Below are 8,050 nucleotides of genomic sequence, written 5' to 3' on the forward strand. Positions count from 1 at the left end.
CAGTCATTTCAGTCATTTCAGTCATTTCAGTCATTTCAGTCATTTCAGTCATTTCAGTCATTTCAGTCATTTCAGTCATTTCAGTCATTTCAGTCATTTCAGTCATTTCAGTCATTTCAGTCATTTCAGTCATTTCAGTCATTTCAGTCATTTCAGTCATTTCAGTCATTTCAGTCATTTCAGTCATTTCAGTCATTTCAGTCATTTCAGTCATTTCAGTCATTTCAGTCATTTCAGTCATTTCAGTCATTTCAGTCATTTCAGTCATTTCAGTCATTTCAATCATTTCAGTCATTTCAGCCATTTCAGCCATTTCAGTCATTTCAGTCATTTCATTCATTTCAGTCTTTTATACAGTGATTTCAGTCATTTCGTTTATTCATACAGCCATTTCAGTCATTTATACAGTGATTTCAGTCATTTATGTTATTCATTTCAGTCATTTCAGTCATTTCAGTCATTTCAGTCATTTCAGTCATTTCAGTCATTTCAGTCATTTCAGTCATTTCAGTCATTTCAGTCATTTCAGTCATTTCAGTCATTTCAGTCATTTCAGTCATTTCAGTCATTTCAGTCATTTCAGTCATTTCAGTCATTTCAGTCATTTCAGTCATTTCAGTCATTTCAGTCATTTCAGTCATTTCAGTCATTTCAGCCATTTCAGCCATTTCAGCCATTTCAGTCATTTCAGCCATTTCAGTCATTTCAGTCATTTCAGTCATTTCAGTCATTTCAGTCATTTCAGTCATTTCAGTCATTTCAGTCATTTCGGTTATTCATACAGACATTTCAGTCATTTTGGTCATTCATACAGTGATTTCAGTCATTTCAGTCATTTCAGTCATTTCAGTCATTTATACAATGATTTCAGTCATTTTGGTTATTCATGCAGTCATTTATACAGCGATTTCAGTCATTTCGGTCATTCATACAGTCATTTTAATCATTTCAGTAATTTCAGTCATTTCAGTCATTTCAGTCATTTCAGTCATTTCAGTCATTTCAGTCATTTCAGTCATTTCAGTCATTTCAGTCATTTCAGTCATTTCAGTCATTTCAGTCATTTCAGTCATTTCAGTCATTTCAGTCATTTCAGTCATTTCAGTCATTTCAGTCATTTCAGTCATTTCAGTCATTTCAGTCATTTCAGTCATTTCAGTCATTTCAGTCATTTCAGTCATTTCAGTCATTTCAGTCATTTCAGTCTTTATAGTCATTCATACAGTGATTTAAGTCGTTTCGGTCTTTCATACAGTCATTTCAGTCATTTATACAGCAATTTCAGTCCATTCGGTTATTCATACAGTCATTTCAGTCATTTCAGTCATTATAGTCATTCATACAGTGATTTCAGTCATTTCGGTCTTTCGTACAGTCATTTCAATCATTTATACAGTGATTCAGTCATTTCGGTCATTCATACAGTCATTTCAGTCATATATACAGTGATTCAGACATTTTGGTCATTCATACAGTCGTTTCAGTAATTTCAGTCATTCATACAGTGATTTCAGTCATTTCTGTCTTTCATACAGTCATTTCAGTCAATTAATAAGTGATTTCAGTAATTTCAGTCATTTATACAGTGATTTCAGTTATTTCGGTTATTCATACAGTCATTTCAGTCATTTATACAGTGATTTCAGTCATTAATACAGTGATTTCAGTCTATTCGGTCATTCATTCAGTCATTTCAGTCATTTCCGTCATTTCCGTCATTTCAGTCATTTCATTCATTTCAGTCATTTCAGTCATTTCAGTCATTTCAGTCATTTCAGTCATTTCAGTCATTTCAGTCATTATATTCATTCATACAGTGATTTCACTAATTTCGGTCTTTCATCCAGTCATTTCAATCATTTATACAGTGATTTCGTCATTCCTGTCATTAATATAGTCATTTCAGTCATTTCAGTCATTTCAGTCATTTCAGTCATTTCAGTCATTTCAGTCATTTCAGTCATTTCAGTCATTTCAGTCATTTCAGTCATTTCAGTCATTTCAGTCATTTCAGTCATTTCAGTCATTTCAGTCATTTCAGTCATTTCAGTCATTTCAGCCGTTTCATTCATTTCAGTCATTTCAGTCATTTCAGTCATTTCAATCATTTCAGTCATTTCAGCCATTTCAGCCATTTCAGTCATTTCAGTCATTTCATTCATTTCAGTCATTTCGGTCATTTCAGTCATTTCAGTCATTTCAGTCATTTCAGTCATTTCAGTCATTTCAGTCATTTCAGTCATTTCAGTCATTTCAGTCATTTCAGTCATTTCAGTCATTTCAGTCATTTCAGTCATTTCAGTCATTTCAGTCATTTCAGTCTTTATAGTCATTCATACAGTGATTTAAGTCGTTTCGGTCTTTCATACAGTCATTTCAGTCATTTATACAGCAATTTCAGTCCATTCGGTTATTCATACAGTCATTTCAGTCATTTCAGTCATTATAGTCATTCATACAGTGATTTCAGTCATTTCGGTCTTTCGTACAGTCATTTCAATCATTTATACAGTGATTCAGTCATTTCGGTCATTCATACAGTCATTTCAGTCATATATACAGTGATTCAGACATTTTGGTCATTCATACAGTCGTTTCAGTAATTTCAGTCATTCATACAGTGATTTCAGTCATTTCTGTCTTTCATACAGTCATTTCAGTCAATTAATAAGTAATTTCAGTAATTTCAGTCATTTATACAGTGATTTCAGTTATTTCGGTTATTCATACAGTCATTTCAGTCATTTATACAGTGATTTCAGTCATTAATACAGTGATTTCAGTCTATTCGGTCATTCATTCAGTCATTTCAGTCATTTCCGTCATTTCCGTCATTTCAGTCATTTCATTCATTTCAGTCATTTCAGTCATTTCAGTCATTTCAGTCATTTCAGTCATTTCAGTCATTTCAGTCATTTCAGTCATTTCAGTCATTATATTCATTCATACAGTGATTTCACTAATTTCGGTCTTTCATACAGTCATTTCAATCATTTATACAGTGATTTCGTCATTCCTGTCATTAATATAGTCATTTCAGTCATTTCAGTCATTTCAGTCATTTCAGTCATTTCAGTCATTTCAGTCATTTCAGTCATTTCAGTCATTTCAGTCATTTCAGTCATTTCAGTCATTTCAGTCATTTCAGTCATTTCAGTCATTTCAGTCATTTCAGTCATTTCAGTCATTTCAGTCATTTCAGTCATTTCAGTCATTTCAGTCATTTCAGTCATTTCAGTCATTTCAGTCATTTCAGTCATTTCAGTCATTTCAGTCATTTCAGTCATTTCAGTCATTTCAGTCATTTCAGTCATTTCAGTCATTTCAGTCATTTCAGTCATTTCAGTCATTTCAGTCATTTCAGTCATTTCAGTCATTTCAGTCATTTCAGTCATTTCAGTCATTTCAGTCATTTCAGTCATTTCAGTCATTTCAGTCATTTCAGTCATTTCAGTCATTTCAGTCATTTCAGTCATTTCAGTCATTTCAGTCATTTCAGTCATTTCAGTCATTTCAGTCATTTCAGTCATTTCAGTCATTTCAGTCATTTATACAATGATTTCAGTCATTTTGGTTATTCATGCAGTCATTTATACAGCGATTTCAGTCATTTCGGTCATTCATACAGTCATTTTAATCATTTCAGTCATTTCAGTCATTTCAGTCATTTCAGTCATTTCAGTCATTTCAGTCATTTCAGTCATTTCAGTCATTTCAGTCATTTCAGTCATTTCAGTCATTTCAGTCATTTCAGTCATTTCAGTCATTTCAGTCATTTCAGTCATTTCAGTCATTTCAGTCATTTCAGTCATTTCAGTCATTTCGGTTATTCATACAGACATTTCAGTCATTTTGGTCATTTATACAGTCATTCCAGACATTTCAGTCATTTCAGTCATTTCAGTCATTTCAGTCATTTCAGTCATTTCAGTCATTTCAGTCATTTCAGTCATTTCAGTCATTTCAGTCATTTCAGTCATTTCAGTCATTTCAGTCATTTCAGTCATTTCAGTCATTTCAGTCATTTCAGTCATTTCAGTCATTTCAGTCATTTCAGTCATTTCAGTCATTTCAGTCATTTCAGTCATTTCAGTCATTTCGGTTATTCATAGAGACATTTCAGTCATTTTGGTCATTCATACAGTGATTTCAGTCATTTCAGTCATTTCAGTCATTTCAGTCATTTCAGTCATTTATACAATGATTTCAGTCATTTTGGTTATTCATGCAGTCATTTATACAGCGATTTCAGTCATTTCGGTCATTCATACAGTCATTTTAATCATTTCAGTCATTTCAGTCATTTCAGTCATTTCAGTCATTTCAGTCATTTCAGTCATTTCAGTCATTTCAGTCATTTCAGTCATTTCAGTCATTTCAGTCATTTCAGTCATTTCAGTCATTTCAGTCATTTCAGTCATTTCAGTCATTTCAGTCATTTCAGTCATTTCAGTCATTTCAGTCATTTCAGTCATTTCAGTCATTTCAGTCATTTCAGTCATTTCAGTCATTTCAGTCATTTCAGTCATTTCAGTCATTTCAGTCATTTCAGTCATTTCAGTCATTTCAGTCATTTCAGTCATTTCAGTCATTTCAGTCATTTCAGTCATTTCAGTCATTTCAGTCATTTCAGTCATTTCAGTCATTTCAGTCATTTCAGTCATTTCAGTCATTTCAGTCATTTCAGTCGTTTATTCAGTGATTTCAGTCATTTCGGACTTTCATCAAGTCATATATGTCATTTCAGTCTTTTAGACAGTGATTTCAGTCATTTCGTTTATTCATACAGTCATTTCAGTCATTTATACAGTGATTTCAGTCAATTAGGTCACTCATACAGTCATTTCAGTCATTTCAGTCATTTCAGTCATTTCAGTCATTTCAGTCATTTCAGTCATTTCAGTCATTTCAGTCATTTCAGTCATTTCAGTCATTTTAGTCATTTATACAGTGATTTCAGTCATTTCGGACTTTCATCAGGTCATTTATGTCATTTCAGTCTTTTATACAGTGATTTCAGTCATTTCGTTTATTCATACAGCCATTTCAGTCATTTATACAGTGATTTCAGTCATTTATGTTATTCATACAGTCATTTCAGTCATTTCAGTCATATCAGTCATTTCAGTCATTTCAGTCATTTCAGTCATTTCAGTCATTTCAGTCATTTCAGTCATTTCAGTCATTTCAGTCATTTCAGTCATTTCAGTCATTTCAGTCATTTCAGTCATTTCAGTCATTTCAGTCATTTCAGTCATTTCAGTCATTTCAGTCATTTCAGTCATTTCAGTCATTTCAGTCATTTCAGTCATTTCAGTCATTTCAGTCATTTCAGTCATTTCAGTCATTTCAGTCATTTCAGTCAATTTAGTCATTTCAGTCATTTCAGTCATTTCAGTCATTTCAGTCATTTCAGTCATTTCAGTCATTTCAGTCATTTCAGTCATTTCAGTCATTTCAGTCATTTCAGTCATTTCAGTCATTTCAGTCATTTCAGTCATTTCAGTCATTTCAGTCATTTCAGTCATTTCAGTCATTTCAGTCATTTATACAGTGATTTCAGTCATTACGGACTTTCATCAAGTCATTTATGTCATTTCACTCTTTTATACAGTGATTTCAGTAATTTTGTTTATTCATACAGTCATTTCAGTCATTTATACAGTGATTTCAGTCATTTAGCTCATTCATGCAGTCATTTCAGTCATTTCAGTGATTTCAGTCATTTCAGTCATTTCAGTCATTTCAGTCATTTCAGTCATTTCAGTCATTTCAGTCATTTCAGTCATTTCAGTCATTTCAGTCATTTCAGTCATTTCAGTCATTTCAGTCATTTCAGTCATTTCAGTCATTTCAGTCATTTCAGTCATTTCAGTCATTTCAGTCATTTCAGTCATTTCAGTCATTTCAGTCATTTCAGTCATTTCAGTCATTTCAGTCATTTCAGTCATTTCAGTCATTTCAGTCATTTCAGTCATTTCAGTCATTTCAGTCATTTCAGTCATTTCAGTCATTTCACTCTTTTATACAGTGATTTCAGTCATTTCGGTCTGTCATACAGCCATTTCAGTCATTTCAGTCATTTCAGTCATTTCAGTCATTTCAGTCATTTCAGTCATTTCAGTCATTTCAGTCATTTCGTTTATTCATTTCAGTCATTTCAGTCATTTCAGTCATTTCAGTCATTTCAGTCATTTCAGTCATTTCAGTCATTTCAGTCATTTCAGTCATTTCAGTCATTTCAGTCATTTCAGTCATTTCAGTCATTTCAGTCATTTCAGTCATTTCAGTCATTTCAGTCATTTCAGTCATTTCAGTCATTTCAGTCATTTCAGTCATTTCAGTCATTTCAGTCATTACAGTCATTTCAGTCATTTCAGTCATTTCAGTCATTTATACAGTGATTTCAGTCAGTGATTTCAGTCATTTCGGTCTTTCATACAGCCATTTCAGTCATTTCAGTCATTTCAGTTATTTCATTCATTTCAGTCATTTCATTCATTTCAATCATTTCATTCATTTCAGTCATTTCAGTCATTTCAGTCATTTCAGTCATTTCAGCCGTTTCATTCATTTCAGTCATTTCAGTCATTTCAGTCATTTCAATCATTTCAGTCATTTCAGCCATTTCAGCCATTTCAGTCATTTCAGTCATTTCATTCATTTCAGTCATTTCGGTCATTTCAGTCATTTCAGTCATTTCAGTCATTTCAGTCATTTCAGTCATTTCAGTCATTTCAGTCATTTCAGTCATTTCAGTCATTTCAGTCATTTCAGTCATTTCAGTCATTTCAGTCATTTCAGTCTTTATAGTCATTCATACAGTGATTTAAGTCGTTTCGGTCTTTCATACAGTCATTTCAGTCATTTATACAGCAATTTCAGTCCATTCGGTTATTCATACAGTCATTTCAGTCATTTCAGTCATTATAGTCATTCATACAGTGATTTCAGTCATTTCGGTCTTTCGTACAGTCATTTCAATCATTTATACAGTGATTCAGTCATTTCGGTCATTCATACAGTCATTTCAGTCATATATACAGTGATTCATACATTTTGGTCATTCATACAGTCGTTTCAGTAATTTCAGTCATTCATACAGTGATTTCAGTCATTTCTGTCTTTCATACAGTCATTTCAGTCAATTAATAAGTGATTTCAGTAATTTCAGTCATTTATACAGTGATTTCAGTTATTTCGGTTATTCATACAGTCATTTCAGTCATTTATACAGTGATTTTAGTCATTAATACAGTGATTTCAGTCTATTCGGTCATTCATTCAGTCATTTCAGTCATTTCCGTCATTTCCGTCATTTCAGTCATTTCATTCATTTCAGTCATTTCAGTCATTTCAGTCATTTCAGTCATTTCAGTCATTTCAGTCATTTCAGTCATTTCAGTCATTTCAGTCATTTCAGTCATTTCAGTCATTTCAGTCATTTCAGTCATTTCAGTCATTATATTCATTCATACAGTGATTTCACTAATTTCGGTCTTTCATACAGTCATTTCAATCATTTATACAGTGATTTCGTCATTCCTGTCATTAATATAGTCATTTCAGTCATTTCAGTCATTTCAGTCATTTCAGTCATTTCAGTCATTTCAGTCATTTCAGTCATTTCAGTCATTTCAGTCATTTCAGTCATTTCAGTCATTTCAGTCATTTCAGTCATTTCAGTCATTTCAGTCATTTCAGTCATTTCAGTCATTTCAGTCATTTCAGTCATTTCAGTCATTTCAGTCATTTCAGTCATTTCAGTCATTTCAGTCATTTCAGTCATTTCAGTCATTTCAGTCATTTCAGTCATTTCAGTCATTTCAGTCATTTCAGTCATTTCAGTCATTTCAGTCATTTCAGTCATTTCAGTCATTTCAGTCATTTCAGTCATTTCAGTCATTTCAGTCATTTCAGTCATTTCAGTCATTTCAGTCATTTCAGTCATTTCAGTCATTTCAGTCATTTCAGTCATTTCAGTCATTTCAGTCATTTCAGTCATTTCAGTCATTTCAGTCATTTCAGTCATTTCAGTCATTTCAGTCAT

The sequence above is a fragment of the Ascidiella aspersa genome, chromosome 9 (genome assembly GCF_963924565.1).
Source record: "Ascidiella aspersa chromosome 9, kaAscAspe10.2, whole genome shotgun sequence".
Lineage (NCBI taxonomy): Eukaryota > Metazoa > Chordata > Ascidiacea > Phlebobranchia > Ascidiidae > Ascidiella > Ascidiella aspersa.